The sequence below is a fragment of the Macaca thibetana genome, chromosome 1, assembly GCF_024542745.1.
Source record: "Macaca thibetana thibetana isolate TM-01 chromosome 1, ASM2454274v1, whole genome shotgun sequence".
In the NCBI taxonomy this organism is placed as follows: Eukaryota; Metazoa; Chordata; class Mammalia; order Primates; family Cercopithecidae; genus Macaca; species Macaca thibetana.
The window spans coordinates 51,192,223-51,210,042 of record NC_065578.1 but is presented as its reverse complement, the minus strand read 5'-3'; the positions used below and the strand labels follow the sequence as shown (position 1 = coordinate 51,210,042).

The following is a 17,820-nucleotide window of genomic DNA, read 5'->3' as shown; positions in this document are numbered from 1 at the left end:
TGGGTAATTTTTTTGTATTTTTAGTAGATACGGGGTTTCACCGTGTTAGCCAGGATGGTCTCGATCTCCTGACTTCGTGATCCACCCGTCTCAGCCTCCCAAAGGGCTGAGATTACAGGCGTGAGCCACCGCGCCTGGTCAAGCCAAGATCTTGCAACTGCACTCCAGCCTGGGTGACAGAGCAAAACTCTGTCTAAAAAAAAAAAGATATTGTAAAAGGAAGAAAAAACAAAACCTAATATATAGGACCTGGAATGTGTATGTGTGTGTGTGCGCGCGCGCGCGCATGTCTTATATATATGCGGTATATATGTGTGTGTATATATATAGCCATTCCACAAGTATTTATTGAATATATGTGTATATATATAATGTCTGAGGTCCAAAAGTAGTACAAAGGAAAGGGTGATTAAATTATCTCCAAGTAAGATGGATGGGATGGCAGGATGTGTAGGAAGGAATTTTCTAGATCAGGGAGGGTTATTGAGGAAGTCACCTAAGAAAGAGACAAAGGCTTGGACAAAAATGCTGAGATTTAAAGCAATTTCTGAGAACTCTAAGTCATTCTGTGTGGCCAGAGCACAAGGACGAAGGGTGTTAGGGGGTTAGGTGGTTGAAAATAAAGTTGAAGATAAAAGAATTTAGTCATCTTTGCTAAGGAGGTTGGATTTTATCCTGCAGTACAATCAATATCACTGATTTTTTTCCAGTTTTTCTCTTTAGGTCTCTTTTGTACTTTATTATCCACGAATACCTGGAGAAGTCATTTAACCTTGCTGACTTTCAGTTTTCTCTTCTGTTGAATGGTTGATGAGACTTGAGATAATATATGGAAGTTACCTCAGAAGGTTCCCGGAATATAGCAGGTGCTTAACAAACGTTAGTTCCCTGGCATTCAGCCCCTATAACCAGGTTGATTTCAGCACCATGGCTACTGGTCAGTCCAGAGAGCGCGCAGTTCCAATTTTGGACACAAGAGGGAGTGTGAGACTTACCTTTGCCAAAGGTCACAGGCTCGCCTAACCTCTCTTACTTAGCAAGCCCTCCAGGAAAGACAAATAGGAGACATTCTTCCAAAATTAGAAAGGCATCTGTCTTGTTTCTGTTTTTCTAAGAAACAGAGTATTTTTTGAGAAACAGAGGGTCTCACTCCGTCGCCCAGGCTGGAGTGCAATGGTGCAATCACACCTCAACCTCCCTGGGCTCAGGTGATCCTCCCACCTCAGCCTTCTAAGTAGCTGGGACTAAGGGTACGCATCACCACACCCAGCCAACTTTTGTATTTTGTAGACATGGGGTTTTGCCATGTTGCCCAGGATGGTCTCAAACTCCTGGGCTCAAGCAATCCCCCTGCCTCGGCCTCCCAAAGCTCAGGGATTACAGGCATGAGCCACCACACCTGGCCTACTCTGACTTGTGTTATAGATCCTAAGCCATTGGTAACTGTTCTTTATTCCCTGGACACTTATTTGAAGGTGGACTCATTGGCAAGCATAATGTACTTAGTTATCATGCTGAAAGTAGCTGATGTTATTGAATAGTCTAGTACTATTCACCCATTTTACATACATACTATTTACATACATCACCACCTATTTTACATACATTGTCACCTTTAATTTAACTCTCTCAAAGAGCCAGTGAAATAATCTTCATCCTCATTTTACAGATAAGCAACCTATGGCCTAGAGAAATTCAATCACATAATTAGTGAATGGTAAAAGTTGGATTTGAACCCAGAACTGCCTGATTCCAAAACTTAATTTATTATATTATATTAATTAATTTATTTAATGTATTTATTTACTTGAGATAGGGTCTCACTCTGTTGCCCAGGCTGCAGTGAAGTGGCACAATCAGGGCTCACTGCAGGCTCGACCTCCTGGGCTCAAGTTAACCTCCCACCTCAGCCTCCCGAGTAGTTGGGACTACAGGTATGTGCCACCAAACATGCCTAATTTTTTGTATTTTTAGTAGAAACTGGGTTTCACCATGTTGCTCAGACTGGTCTTGAACTCCTGGACTCAAGCAATTTGCCCCTTGACCTCCCAAAGTGCTGGGATTACAGGTGGAAGCCACCGCACCCTAGTGATTATATTTATTTTAATTCAGTTCCCTCATTTAACAGAGGTGGTTCAGAAAGGGGTCTGGTCAGTGGTGGATGATGTGAGACCAAGGAAGAACTTTGTGCCTAGGGTGAGCACACATTTTTTTGTTTTTTAGACGGAGTCTCGCTTTGTCACCCAGGCTGGAGTGCAGTGGCACAATCTAGGCTCACAGCAACCTCTGTCTCCTGGGTTCAAGTGATTTTCTTGCTTCAGCCTCCCAAGCAGCTGGGACTACAGACGCATGCCACCATGCCTTGCTAATTTTTGTATTTTTGGTAGAGGTGAGGTTTCACCATGTTGTTCTGGCTGGTCTCAAACTTGTGAGCTCAAGTGATCCTCCCGCCTCAGCCTCCCAAAATGCTGGGATTACAGGTGCAAGCCACTGTGCCCAGCCGAGGGGGGAAGGTTCTAGTTAGTTGTTTGTCTGTTGTCTTGCCCTGGGAAAACCACTTGTTCTTTCTGCCTCTTAATTTCCTAAATCATCTCTAAAATGGATTGATTCTTTTTCATCCACCAGGTCTCAACTCAAATGTCACTTCCTCAGAGAGGCTGTCCCTGTTTAATAATCCTAAAATAATAATCTCTTTGGAATATTTCCTTAATATGGCTATCACCATCCGAAATTATCATAGATCATTTGTGTGCTTATTTTTTGTCTCTTCTCTGTGGATTCCTAACTTCTGTGTGAGCAGGGGTTCTGCCTGTTTAATTCATGTTTGTGTACTCTGTGCTTAGAACAATGCTTGGCACATACTAAGTGATCAACACATCTTTGTGCAATGAATGAATGAATAATATAATGATGAAGAACTAGGACCAGAGGGTGGAAGCTACAGACAGGCAGATTTTAGCAGAGGACTTTACTAACAATAAGGGTTATCCCAAAGCAAAGTGGTCTGCCTTAGAGAAGGTAGTCTCCCATTCTTGGAAGTGAGCAGGTTAGGGCTATAGAGGGGGCTCCATGTTGGTTTGGTGGGGGGCTAATTTGAGGTTCCTCTGGCTCCTCATTAAAACCTTGATTAAGTTTTAAATGAATACTCTGATAACAGGGTGCTATCCAGTCATTGTGTTAAATTATGGAATGGGTATTCTCTCTGTTTAATAACTGGAAAAAAAGAGGCCTAGAGGGCCGGGGAAGCAGAGACAGGGAACTGATAGTGCTAGATTCTGCTTCTGGGCTCTGTGGGAGAGGCCTGACTGAGACACTAATCGGCTTGATTAAATTTAAATGCAATAAATAAAGTATGAATAATTATTTCCAGAGCAGTTGCTGCTTTTACCACCATTCCCCTTCTTCTGGCCCCTCTATCCCCAAGACTGTCTTTTATTCTCTTTCTCACAGCAAATGACACTACCCAAGTTAGAAAGCTTGGTTGCCTTTATGTTCTTTTGCCTCATCTACATCCAGTCAGTCACCAAATCTTGTTTCTTTCATGTCCCAGTGCATTTCCCAGCTCAGGTCTTATCATCTCTCTCTTGTTGTTGTTGTTGTTGTTGTTGAGATGGGGTCTCGCTATGTTGCCCAGGCTGGTCTTAAACTCATGGGCTCAAGTGGTCCTCGGGCCTCAGCCTCCTAAATAGCTGCGACTATAGGCACTGCTCCTAGCTATTTTGTTTTGTTTTGTTTTGTTTTTTGGAGGCAGAGTCTCGCTCTGTTGCCCAGGCTAGAGTGTACGATCCTGGCTCACTGCAACCTCTGCCTCCCAGATTCAAGTGATTCTCTTGTCTAAGCCTCCCAAGTAGCTGGGACTATAGGCTTGCGCTACCACGCCCGGCTAATTTTTTGTGTTTTTAGTAGAGACGGGGTCTCACCATATTGCCCAGGCTAGTCTTGAACTCCCGAGCTCAGGCAATCTGCCCACCTCAGCCTCCCAAAGTGCTGGAATCACAGATATGAGCCAATGCACCTGGCCAGCCTAGCTATTTTGAAGTCACTCCACCAGCATTTTCTCTGATCTCCCTGCTCCCAGTATCTTGGAACCTCCAATCCAATCCCTATTGTGCAGGCTATAAGATCTTTTTAAAACACAACTTTTGCCAAGTCTTCCCTTCGGATAAAGGCCTGTAACAGCTCTGCACTGCACTGATCATGGAGTCCATTGTCCTTAGCATGGCCACCCAGGCCTTGCCTGACCTCTGGCTCCAACTTAGCTCTCCTGCCTCACTCATCACTTGCTACTCTGCCCATTATGCTTCTAGAAACTCCAAGTTCTCTGAAGATTTCACATCATTTCCCACCCTTTGGGCCTTTGTTCATGCTGGCCCATCTGCCTAGGTGGCGTCTCCATGCATTTAACTCCTACTTTTCCTAGATGGCTCAGTTTAATTAATTCTTAAGTCTACATCCCAGGACCTAGCATGGGGCCAGGTCTAACATCTCAGATTCCTCCCTGCTGATCTGTCCCACTGTGAGAAAATAGCCATGTCTCACCAAATCTCTTATTGTGGCTAATTTGAGTCCTGGCTTTCCTTGCTTTCAGTAGCTAAGAAACCTGGGCCAGTTACTACTTGCTCACATCTAAGATGGCATGAATCAGTCCCAACTTCACAGGTTCATTGTGAACGTTAAATGAGATGGTAGATATGAGAAGAAATCCTTAGTTAATACTTATATGCTTATTTATTCAGCAATAAGTATTTAATATTTATATACTTATCCCTGAGCTCTTCTAAGAATGGTTTAGGAGGTGCCTTGTTGGGTAGTACTATGGCCTTTCCTCTTGTGGAGTACAGATTAGTGGATCTTATAGTCTACTGTCCCGCACCAGACACTGAGTTCCTTGGGTCAGGGACCATATGTTATTCATCTCTGCATAGCAGGTGTTCAGGAGATATTTGCTAGTTGGGTGAGTGAACCAGCAATTTATTGAATAAATGACTGAATGGCATTCTAGGTAGAGAGAAGAAAGCAGATGCAAATTCACAAAGATGTTATTGGAGCAGGCCACATTCAGAGAACTGCAAGTAGTTTAATGTTGGGGGAGCTCAGGGTGTGAAGGAGGTGTGACCAGCAGTGAGGCTGGAGGGTGGACGAGGACAGATCACCAGGGGTCATTAGGCTTAATAAACAGATGAGCTTCTGAGCAGGGCAATGGGAGGTTTCAAGCTGGCTTTAGGAAGAGTCCTATGCTGCAGTATGGAGTGCAGACTAAGAGCAGATTGGAGGCTATTGCAGGAGCAGGACAGTGAGGAGACCGTGGCTGTGGAATGAAGAGTTCCTGGAAAGTAGAATGGACTGGGCTTGGTGAAGGACTGGCAGGGTTGGGGTCGGGAGGGAGGGGGTGGTGGGTGGTACCTGGGTTCTGACCATTGACATGTTGAATGTTTCCTATGTGTGTGTCTCAGATTCCACCCCTGCTGACAGTGTGTGCCCTGGCATGTTGTACGTTTTAACCACTTTCACCTCGTAAACAGCAGCTGGTGAGAGGAATGGACTTGCACATTCATTCATTTTACAAATGAAGAAACTGAAGCACAGAGAAGGAAGGAATGATTTGTGCAGGAGGTGGTATTTGAGATACTCATCATTTTCTGTCATTACCCACATTTGTTTCTACTCTTGTAGTAGTTTGGTTAAAGGCAATAGACTCCTTGTTCCTTATATTGTGCCTTTTTGTCATGTGACTTTGCTCTTCCCAATCAAAAGTGGAATTTATTTCTTCTACCCCTTAAATCTGGACTGGGCTTGTGACTTGATTTGGTCGATACAATGCAGCTGTGCGATTTCTAAGGCTTGGTCTTTAGAGATTGTGTCTTCTGCTTTTATACTCTTGGAATGCTGCCTTGAGACCACTATGTAAGCTGGTCTAGCCTACTAGTGGATGAGAGGTCACATGCAGAAAAACTGCAGTGCCCAGCCCTCAGCTGGCACTGATTGCCAGACCTATGAATAAGGACATCTTAGATCTTCCAGGCCAGCAGACCTTCCAACTGAATGCAGCTTGTGAATGATCGCAGGTGAAACCAGCAAAGGAGGCAGCCACTCACAGAATTATGAGAAATAATGAATTATTGCTGTTTTAAGCCACTGAACTTTTGGGAGTGTTTTTTTATATGCAGCAATAGATAACAGAAACAACTTATTTGCTCCCTGTTTCAGTAAATGGCTTTACCATCTACCTGGTTGTTTAGGCTGGTACCCTTTTCTTTATATCTCACATTTAATCTGTCACCAAGTCCAGGGAACTTTACCTCCTAATTATGTATCAAATCCGTGTGCTTTCTACCTTTCCCATTGCTATGACATTAGCTCAGGTCCTATTCATCTCTTATCTAGATTTTTACAGCAATCTATTGTTTTCTCTATCTCCTATCTCTCTGCTCCCTATCCTTCCCACCCAATCTGTTGTATTCCCCCCTTCCCCCTCCACAGGCAGAGCTATCTTTCTTACAAGAATATGTAACCATGTTACTCCATTGCTTAAAACCATTTTTGTTTGCAAGATAGAGTCCCAAATCCCGAATATGATGTACAAGGCCTTGGACCATCTGGCCTCTGCCTCTCTTTCTTGCCTGATCTTCCATCACTCCTCTCATTGAATCCTATATTTCTGAGCTGTTTCACAGGTACCTGCTTCAGCTACCCTATTGCATGGAGCAATCTATTGAATGGGTTGGATGAAAATGTCTGACCTGTCAACACATCTGAGTTCCTAAGCTGGCCACGAGGGACTCACACTAGGGTAAAGATTCACCTTGTGAAAAATTGAACATTCCAAATGACATCCACTTGTGCCACTACATTTTCTAGGCCACCGATTCTCATTCAATAAAAAGCTTACACCTGTGATCTTAGCTTCTTGGAAGGCTGAGGTGGGAGGATTGCTTGAGGCCAGGAGTTCAAGACCAGACTGGGCAATATAGGAAGACCCCCCCCCATCCCTAATAACAAAAGAGCATTAATTTTATACTTCTTGTAAAACTAGGAGTTGGAGAAGGCTGATTACTCTGGCAACTACAAAAGGAAATTTTGTTGTAGGACTCTATTCATTTTTATTTTTATTTATTTATTTTTTTGAGACAGGGTTTCTCTCCGTCACCCAGGCTGGTATGCAGTGGTGTGATCTTGGCTCAGTACAATCTCTGCCTCCTGGGTTCAAATGATTCTCCTGCTTCAGCCTCCCAAGTAGCTGGGACTACAGGCATGCACCACCACGCCTACCTAATTTTTTTTTGTATTTTTAGTAGAGATGGGGTTTCACTGTGTTGGCCAGGCTGGTCTTGAACTCCTGACCTCAGGTGATCCGCCCGCCTCAGCCTCCCAAAGTGCTGGGATTACAGGCGTGAGCTACCGTGCCTGGCCTATTACTTAATTAATTAATTAATTTGAGACGGAGTCTTGCTGTCACCCAGACTGGAGTGCAGTGGTGCAATCTCGGCTCACTGCAAGCTCCACCTCCCGGGTTCACGCCATTCTCCTGCCTCAACCTCCCAAGCAGCTGAGACTACAGGCGCCCGCCACCACGCCCAGCTAATTTTTTGTATTTTTAGTAGAGATGGGGTTTCATTGTGTTAACCAGGATGGTCTCGATCTCCTGACCTTGTGATCCGCCCACCTCGGCCTCCCAAAGTGCTGGGATTACAGGCGTGAGCCACCGTGCCCGACCTGTTTATTTTTTAAATATAGAGACAGGGTCTGTCTGTGTTGCCCTGGCTGGAGTACAGTGGTTATTCACAGGCATGATCCCACTACTGCAGATCTCCATGACCAGCACAGAAGTTCTGACCTGCTGTTTCTGACCTTGGCTGGTTCACCCCTCCTTGGGCAACCTGGTCCCACACTACCGGGAATTCACCATATTGATGCTGAACTTAGTGAGAACACCTGATCTGCATAATGCACTATAGCCCAGAATAGCTGAAATCATCCACCCGCCTCAGCCTCCTGAGTAGCTGGGACTACAGGCAGGTGCCGCCTTGCCCTTGCAGGACTCTTAATCACAATGGTGTTTGCTGGGCAATCAAAATATAATTCTAGATCTAGTAGAAAATGCCCTGGCCTTAGAGTCAGACAGACCTGCTATCTGGCTCTGCCACTTACCGGTTGTACTTTCTCAATTGTCTTGCCTTGTCTACGAAAAAGGGATGATAATCTATAACTTGCATAATTATATTGAGGGTTAAATGAGATAAAAGATGCAAATAATCTTAGTGTAATTTAAGGATTCAATGAATATAATTGTTAACTAATCTGAGCCAAGACAAAAGGTAGAATTTTGTCTTCATTCAGGGGCCGGGTGCAGTGGCTCACACCTGTAATCCTAGCACTTTGGGAGGCCAAGGCGGGCAGATCCCCTGAGGTCAGGAGTTTGGGACCAGCCTGACCAACATGGAGAAACCCTGTCTCTACTAAAAGTACAAAATTAGCCGGGCATGGTGGCTTGTGCCTGTAATCCCAGCTACTCGGGAGGCTGAGGCAACAGAATCATTTGAACCCAGGAGGCAGAGGTTGCAGTGAGCCGAGATCGTACCATTGCATTCCAGCCTGGGCAACAAGAGCACAACTCCATCTCAAAAAAAGAATTTTGTTTTCCTTGCCATTCTTACTTGGGCATTTGGATCTGGAAGTGAAGACAGTCCAGTATAATTTGATTTGTGTTGTTCTTCCCTCAGGTGGTTACCTTGGTCAATAAGAAGGTAGCTTATGGGGGCATAAATGATACAACCCGAATGTCAGATGTGGCCTCTCTGCCTCATTTTTTTTTTTTTTTGAGACCAAGTCTGACTCTGTTACCCAGGCTAGAGTGCAGTGGTGCCATTTTGGTTTACTGCAACCTCTGCCTCGTGGGTTCAAGTGATTCTCCTGCCTCAGCCTTCCAACAGGCACCTACCACCACGCCGGATAATTTTTTTGTATTTTTAGTAGAGACGGGGTTTTGCAATGTTGGCCAGGCTGGTCTCAAACTCCTCACCTCAGGTGATCTGCCCACCTTGGCCTCCCAAAATGCTGGGATTACAGGTGTGAGCCATTCTGGCCGCTTTTCTGCCTCTTTAAGATCCAAATGCAATGGGCTTGAACCTCAATATTCACATTTCCCGACTCATGTAGGTGCGAAGTCCTACACAAGTTTTTATAAGTTCCACAAGGGCTTGTGGTCTCTCACAGTTACCTCTGCTTCCAGTCTCCTTTGTCAACTGAGACCTAACAAAGCACATTGCTCAACTCCCTACTCATGCACTCTCACAATTCCCCTCTCTTAAAAAGCATTCCTGGGTGTAATAGCCCTTCCTGAAGCCTTGAGAGTCACATAGGATGGTCACGTCCTATGTGTAACAAACAACTCATCCCATTTTAGGCATTCCACTGCTGAAACACTCTTGCCAACATACCATGGGAGAGTTTCTTCTGACTTTTTACCTATGTAGCACCTATCCTTACATTGATTTTCTTACTCATCTTTTTCCTGTTCTCCTCCAATCTCTCTCTATTAACTTGCCCTCTCATTTTGTCAAGTGAATTCCAAATTCTCCTCCCCCCAACCCTCCCACACCCAACCTTTTTTATTTTTTATTTTTTTTGAGATGGAGTTTCATCTCAAATGGGCTGGAGTGTAATGGTGCAATCTCGGCTCACTGCAACCTCCGCCTCCCGCTACCCCTAATTTTTTTTGTGATGGAGTCTTGCACTGTCGCCCGGGCTGGAGTGCAATAGCACAATCTAGGCTCACTGAAACCTCTGCCTCCCAGGTTCAAGTAATTCTCTTGCATCAGACTCCCGAGTAGCTGGGAGTACAGGCACCCACCGCCACGCCCGACTAATTTTTGTATTTTTAGTGGAGAGAGAGTTTTACCATGTTGGCCAGGCTGGTCTTGAACTGGCCTCAGGTGATCTCAAAGTGCTGGGATTGCAGGCATGGGCCATCATGCCCCACCTACTACTCCTATCGCCTTTTTAAATATAGAGAGCAAATTCTTCTCCCAAAGTTACATATTCACACTCATCAATTGAGGCCCCAAGCAGGACAAAAGGACCTTCTGTGCATTGGGATCTGTTATTCCTGGAAGAGTGTTGTGGTTTAAAAATAGCACTTTTTTTTTCTGTTATACGAAGCACAGTGTTTCCTATTTATCGAATGCTTACTGTGTGCCTAGCACTCTATCAAGTCCTCTGCAGTAGCTCGTGTTCTCATTTGGTCTTCCCAACAACTCTGAGAAGCAGATCTTATTATTGCTCTTTCTACAAATGAGGAATGGGTGTGCGTGTGAGAGAAATGAGGTAATTGGCATAAGATCACACAGTAAGCAAGGACTGAAGACCAGGTCTGCCTGGCCCCAAGCCTGTGTGTGCCCTTTCTAATTTACTACACCACCTTTCAGGGGAGGGAGAAGGAGAAAGCAACCAGAAGAACTGAGACTACATAAAAGCAATACCATCTGTTCTCATATTGTCTCACAACTTTAAAAGGATGGCTCTATATGCTATCTCATTATTCCTGGGAAGACAGAATAATCATTATCAACTTATCTATTTCAAAATGAGGAAAGTAGGGCCTTGTGGGAGAAAGGGAGTGAGGGAGCAGTTCAGTGTAGCATGTTTGATTTTGCTATTACAGAGGTACCAGCAGTGGGTGATTAAGAGCTCAAGAGTGACCATGGGAGCTGGTGGCCAAGGTGATGTGGAGGCCAAGGACTGAGGGACAAGGAACTCCCATAGCTACTGAAGTCACCAGGAGGATGGCAGGACAGGAGCTAGTGAGGATGACCATGAGCCAGGGGCTGCAATCTTTAATGCATAAGGAGCAATTGGGTGTCAGTGATGAGGAGGGGTTGAGGTGGGTATGGCTGGAGAGTACAGGAGAAATAATTTTTGTACAAGGGTGGAAATGGCCAAGCCGACCCCACATCCTGGTTTTATAGTATATGGGGAGTGGAAAAGTGAGAAGCCTTCTAGCAGAGGGCAGCAAAGGAGGCAGTACCTGGAAGATGCTCAGGCAAAGAAGTCATCTGAGTACTCTGAAGAAGTAGAGAGTATATGAGAGTTTGTTGACAAAAGAACAGGATTCTAGAAGGCATAGAGAAAAGGGCTGGCAGTGTGGTGGGCAGTGTGAGTGAAAGGCCTTGGCAAGAAGCTCAGAAGAGTAAGCGTCTGAGACAGAGGCCAGACAAGTAGAGGAGCTGTCAGCTTGGGTGGTTCCTAGGCTGGAGATGTACACTGTAGACAGGGTCATAATGGAACTTGGGGGGAAAATGGTTTTGGTATTTGACTTAGACGTCTAAGATCTGAGATGGGGGAGAAGTGTGAGGAAAGATGATTCTAGACCAAGCTGTCAGCTGGCTCCTGTGACCTCAGGAAGACTGGAAGTCCACATCAGGATTTGAGGGTAGGGCGTTAATTGCCTCCTGTATCTGCCTCCTCTGGTGGAAGTGGGACTTTCTAGGGCCGGGCCAGGCAAGAACATTTTCCTACACCTGTTGACAGCCTCCTGGTAATGGGAAACCATTGAGAGATTTTCGTTTGTTTGTTTTTTGACAGAGACTGGCTCTGTTTCCCAGGCTGGAGTGCACTGCTGGAGTACAGTGATCTTGGCTCACTGCAACTTCTGCCTCCTGGGTTCAAGTAGTTCTCCTGCCTCAGCCTCCCAAGTAGCTGGGACTACAGGCATGGGCCACCATGCCTGGCTAATTTTTGTATTTTTAGTAGAGTCGGGGTTTCACCATGTTGGCCAGGTTGGTCTCGAACTCCTGACCTCAAGTGATCTGCCCACCTCGGCCTCGCAAAGTGCTGGGATTACAGGCGTGAGCCACTGTGCCTGGCCAAGAGTTTTCTTAAACAAGGTTGATAGTAACATGGTGACATTTTTTAAAGGGTTGCTCAGGCTTGTGTCAAAATGATTTTGGTATCTGACTCAGAATGAGTGGGACCAGGAAATCTCATAGCTACTGAAGTCACCAGGAGGATGGCACAGAACAGGGGCTAGTGAGGATGACCATGAGCCAGGGTCTGTAATCTTTAATGCATAAGGAGCAATTGGGTGTCAGTGATGAGGAGGGGTAGAGGGTGGTATGACTGGAGAGCATAGGAGAAATAATTTTTGTACAAGGGTGGAAATGGCCATGCTGACACCACCTCTTGGTTTTATAGGATGAATTGGAGGGTGAAGGCAGGAATTAAGAAGCTGTTGCATTAGTCCGAGCAACAAGTGATGATGCCGGAGTCAGAACAAGCGCAATGGAGACACAGAGGCAGGGCAGGGATATGTTAAGGCGGTGGGATGTGGGGTGTGAAGGAAGCACAGATAAGGTAGAGGACAGCGTCCAGGTTTCTGGCTTCGTTTCCGCTTGTAGTCAGCCTCCCTCCCTGGGCTTTTATGAAGACGGAGCGATAGAACGGACCAGAAAGCAGTTTGGAAATGGCAAAACTGTTACCCATCATTAGCTACAGTATCATCAAAGCTCTCTAATTACCCTAGTAAGTTCAGTCACTGGAACGAGGCATGACAATTAAGATAAATCACGATAGTCACCCAGATATGGGGGACCTGGAGGTCCTAAGTAACCTCGGATTCCTTACACCTGCTAGACGTTGAGGGGCGGGGCGGGGCCAACACAGACTCCGCCCCTGGGCGGGGCCTGGACGCGGCCGGAGAAGAGCGGCGCTGGAGCTGGAGCCTCATCCCTCAGGCGCCTCCGTGAAGACAGGACCGGACCCGACCCGCCCGCAGTGCCCCGCAGAGCCCTGCCCCGGCCCCCTCCGCTCCCTCCTGCCGCCAGGTCCTAGCGAACCCGTCGTCCCGCACTCGGAGTCCGCGGTAAGGGGCGCGGCCCGGGCAGCCCGCCCGCGGAAGATCAGGGACCGATCCCCGGCGCGCGGCGCTGGGCACCGAGAGCGGGCGCCGAGAAGGAGCACGGGGCAGCGGAGGGGAGCCGGGGGAGGAGCGAGGGAGGGGGCTCCGCGGCGGCAGAGGTGGGGCTCGCCTAGGGAGGGAGCGCCGAGGGGGTCTCCCGGACCGTGGGGGCAGCCAGGGGAGCTCCAAGGGCGGGAGAGGAGCAAGAAAGACGGCGCTGGGGCTGGGAGGAGAGATGGGGGCAACTGGAGGGCAGCGAGGGATTGCGGGGGGGAAACGGGAGCGTGGGGGGCGAGGCAACTGCGAGGAGGGCGGAGAGGGGCTGTGCGGAAAGGGGGTACCGGGCAGCCGAGAGGCAGCGAACGGGGCGCTGAGGGAGAGGATTGAGGGGTGCTAGAGCGGGGGCGCGGGGGAAGGCGTGGAGGTGAGGAGCTGAGGGGAGGGGACTGGCTGGGCGGGGGTCGTTTGGAGCTGGAGGGGACTCAGGGGCCGAGGGGAAGGGGCGCTGGGCAGCTGGGGAGCATCCCTGGTGCCCTGGTCGGGAGAGGGTCGGGGGTGGGGGATGTGGGTATGGATAGCTGGGATGGGGAAGGGCAGCAGGGCAGTGTCTGGTCGAAAAAGGGTCATTTATGGGGGATGTGGGTAGGGATAGCTGGGGTCGGAGGTGAAGCCCAGCTGGGGACCAGCGTGGGGATAACTGTAGATGGAAGGCGAGGGGTGAGGCTTGGGGGCGGGAAGCCTGGGAGAATGGAAGGGTGAGAGGCCAGGCTGGGTCTACCCAGCTGCAGAGGAAGGGGGCAGGGAGGTGGTGGAGACAGAGGGAAGTGGCCTTGGAAATGGACACAGGGGCCTATATTCTGGTCAGGAGTGGGGAGGAGGCTCTGGAATAGAGTAGGGTCTGGCGGCTGCGAGTGGAGGAATCGTGAGAGAACCCGGAGGGTATAGATAGGGTGGTGGAGCGCTGGGTCAGGCTGGAGAGGAGGCCAGGTGTGGGTTGTGGTGTAATAGTGGAAAGATAATGGGGATTGAAGTGGGGCCCAGGCACTAGCGGTGTCTTGGCCACTCAGGAGTCCAAGGAGGGGACCCAGGCACTGGACCTTGTTATATGGGCACCAGGGGTCACAGAAAATAAGAGAATCATGGACAGAAAAAGTCATTCAACTCTGTTCTGTAGTCCCAACGTGGAAGGAACTTTGGAGAGGGTAGAGCAGCAGCCTTTGGAAGCTAAGAGAGATATGGAGGGGGTGGGAGAAAGATGGGCTCTCAAAAAAACAAAAAAAAAAACAAAAAACAAAAAACCACACACACACACACACACACAAAACAAAAAAAACCCAAACACAACAAGATGGGCCCTCTTCCCCCAGCTTCCTGGAATCCAGATGGAAAGGGGTGGGAGACAGTAAAAGGAGAGGGTGTGTGTGTGTGTGTGTGTGCACAGGTGGGTGCCCACCTGTTCTGTGCCTATAAACAGAGGAAGACAATGGAAGCTGTGAAAGTCCCTATATATAGAAGTGGAAAGCCCTGGTGCTGTGGGAGCCAGAGAAGAGGCATTCTTGGGGAGGTGGGTGGGTTGGAGAAGGCTTTCTGGTCATGAAGGATTTAGCTAGCAGTGGAGGAAAGTGTGTTCCTATCAGAGGAAACCATATGGGAAAAGGCAAAAATCTAAAAGCATCTCCAGTCCAAGAAATAAATCTTCAGTTTCTTAAAGATTATGATATGAAGGGAGGCATCAGTAAAAAGTTAAATAGGTTTCCCCTCTGAGCTTGCAGCTCCTAGAGTTTCTCTCCATCTCCCCAAAGTATAGCACAGGGCCTGGTACATAGTAGGTGCTTAGTGAATGTTGATTGAATGAATAATTGAGCTGTGGTGGTGCTCCTGCCTCAAGTTCTTCATCCATTTCCAAGAATTGTTGTGAGAATCAAATAGTATAATGTAGGTGAAAAGAACTTTGTAAACTGTAAAACACTGTACAAAGAGAGAGGACACTGATGTTATTCTGCAGGTGTGCCTCTGTTCTGTCAGTGGACACACCCATGGCTATCTCTTTCCAATCTGGAGGAGGAAGGAAATGAATATCAAGCATCTGTTGTGTGCAAGATGGAATGCATTGAAAGCATCTTGTAGAATGCTTGACATTTATTAGGTGCTCAATAAATGGTAGCTGTTATGATATTGTTTCTGTAGCTCTAAGATACCTGGGAAAACAATGAAAAGGTGGTGATGGGTTAGCAGTGAGGAATGATCTAAAGACAGATTGAATTAGAAAAGGAGAGTGTGGCTTAAAGGAGGAGGATGAGGTCCACATTTGCCCAACTCCCTCATTATTCTCACTGAAATGCTTCAAGTAGGAAGACAGGGAATTACATTTATTGAGCCCCTGTTATTGCATATACAGTTGACCTTTGAACAGCATGGGTTTGAACTGTGCAAGTCCACTTATACCCAATTTTCTTCTTCAACCAAACACTGATTAAAAAAAAAAAAAATACCATGGTGGGTCAAGCACAGTGGCTCGAACCTGTAATCCCAGCTACGTGGGAGGCTGAGATAGGAGGATCGCTTGAGCCCAGGAACTTGAAGCTAGAGTGAGTTATGATCAGGCCACTGTACTCCATCCTGGGAAACAGAGTGACACCCATCTCTTAGAAGAAAAAGAGAAGAAAATACAGTAGTGAAGGGAGGCGAAGTCTGTATATTCAGAGGACCAACTTTTAGTCTAGGGGGGTTCCACTGGGCCAACTGTGGTTCTTGAGTAGGTGTGAATTTCAGTATAGGTGGAGGTCCTGGAGCCAATCCCTTGCCTATACCAAGAAATTACCGTACTATTCTAGGTGTATTACCCACATTACCTATAATTTTCCCAACAACCTTGTTTTATGAATGAAGAAACTGTCTTAATCTTGTAAAATTTCTTGCCAAGGTCTCATACGTAATAAATGATAGACCTGGAAGCTGAATCTAGTTTGTTTGATTTGGAACTCCAAACTATTTCCACTACTCAGGATGACTTGCTAGAAGAAACTATGAAGCACAGAGACAAACAAACAAAAAAATTAAGGGGTTAATAAAACACCCTCCCATATACAGGTTTTAATTCTTGCAACAGTTTTGCCAGGAAGCCATTTTATGAACTCCTTTTATAGATGAGGAAACTGAGGCCAGGAGTGTGATTTGCCTACGTTTACAGGACCACTGAAAGAGCCAGGGCTTATCTTTCAAATGCCAGGTCGCTTGGACTCAGGCTCATGCTCTTTCCAACAAAAGGTAAGCTCCTTCATTCACTCCTTCACTCCATTTATTGAGCTGATCTCTTCTCACTGGATTTTAGGGCTCTCTCCTTCTCTTCCCCTACTCTTTCCTGGCTGAAGTTGGCTTCTTCCTTAGGTGCTTATTTCTGCCCCCTATCAGATTGAAAGGGTTATTTGTTTTTCACAGCCACCCTTTGAGGAGCCATTTCTTTCCCCCAGCCTGGGACAGGGATGACTTCCCAGATGGTCCCTGGGCCTTCATCTGTATTGCTTGTCACGGAGATAGCTCTATCATTTTATGTGACTGTCACAAAATAGAGGAAAGATTTGATTGATGCTTATCTTACAAATGCAATTCTGCACGCACCACTGTGCAGTGACCTGTCTGCTTAGATCTGCCTCAGGCGGCTGCCTGCTGGGATGCTTTTTGCCTGTCTTCCAAATGTCTGAGTAGCCCCGGGCTGCCCCCTCCTAAGAAGATCCCCTTGGGGTCTTCCATCTGAATGAGCCTTCCAACTGAACTCAGCTCTCTGCCTCTCCCCATTCTCACACCACCTACTGGGAAAGCCATGCTGCGTGTGCATAAGCAGATGCTGACGGTGTGGTATGGCAAGTACAGTATGGTAGCAAGACACTCAGGATGTTGGGGATGCTTCTTTTTTTAATTTTTATTTTTAGAGATAGGGTCTCACTCTGTCACCCAGGCTGGGATACAGTGGTGCAATCATAGCTCACTGTAACCTCGAACCCCTGAACTCAAGTGATTTTCCTGCCTCAGCCTCCCAAGTACTGAGGACTACAGGTGCACACTACCACATCCAGCTAATTTAAAATTTTTTTGGCTGGGTGTGGTGGCTCATGCCTGTAATCCCAGCACTTTGGGAGGCCGAGGCGGGCGGATCACAAGGTCAGGAGATTGAGACCATCCTGGCTAACACGGTGAAACCCCGTCTCTACTAAAAATATAAAAAATTAGCTGGGCGTGGTGGCAGACGCCTGTAGTCCCAGCTACTGAGGAGGCTGAGGCAGGAGAATGGTGTGAACCCAGGAGGTGGAGCTTGCAGTGAGCCTAGATCACGCCACTGCACTCCAGCCTGGGCAACAGAGCAAGATTGTCTCCAAAAAAAAAAAAAAAAAAATTGTAGAAATGGAATCTCACTGTTTCCCAGGCTGGTTTTGAACTCCTGGCCTCAAGTGATTTTCCCACTTTGTCCTCCCAAAGTGTTGGGATTACAAGCGTGAGCCACCATGCCCAGCCAGAATGCTTCTTTATTCACTCTAAAATTGTTATGGTTTTCATTTTCCTTAATCCCATGAAACCTGGAAGCCATTAGGTAACAGAAGTTCCATTCATGACCCTCCAACTGACTTGCTGTGTGAGCTTGGACAAATCACTTGTCTTTGCAGAGCCTCATTTTTTTTTTTTTTTTTTTTTACCTATAAGATAAATGGAGGTAAATCAGGAACTGAAACAATTTTTTACTCTTGCCATCACTCCCTAGTCTCATATCTGTGGCAGTCATAGCTAATAAAGGCAGACAAATTTCTCACTGATTCTATACAAGGCTACAAGTATTTTTCTCAGCACATATAATTCTCTTATTTAAAATTCACAGCACCTTGTGAAAGTAGGTATTATTGTCAGATGAGGACACTGAGGCATAGAATTTAAGTAGG

The 17,820-nt window shown here is 46.8% G+C and overlaps 1 protein-coding gene across 1 annotated transcript in view; it reads left to right on the top strand.

Annotated features, from left to right (window-relative positions):
* The first annotated feature begins 12,661 nt into the window (after nt 1–12,661).
* The window catches only part of RAB3B (RAB3B, member RAS oncogene family), an 84,443-nt gene continuing 79,284 nt past the window's right edge, over nt 12,662–17,820 (top strand). Inside the window, exon 1 of the mRNA XM_050803566.1 lies at nt 12,662–12,856. The gene's annotated coding sequence lies outside the window, so the exon portion shown is untranslated. The remainder of the gene's footprint in view (nt 12,857–17,820) is intronic.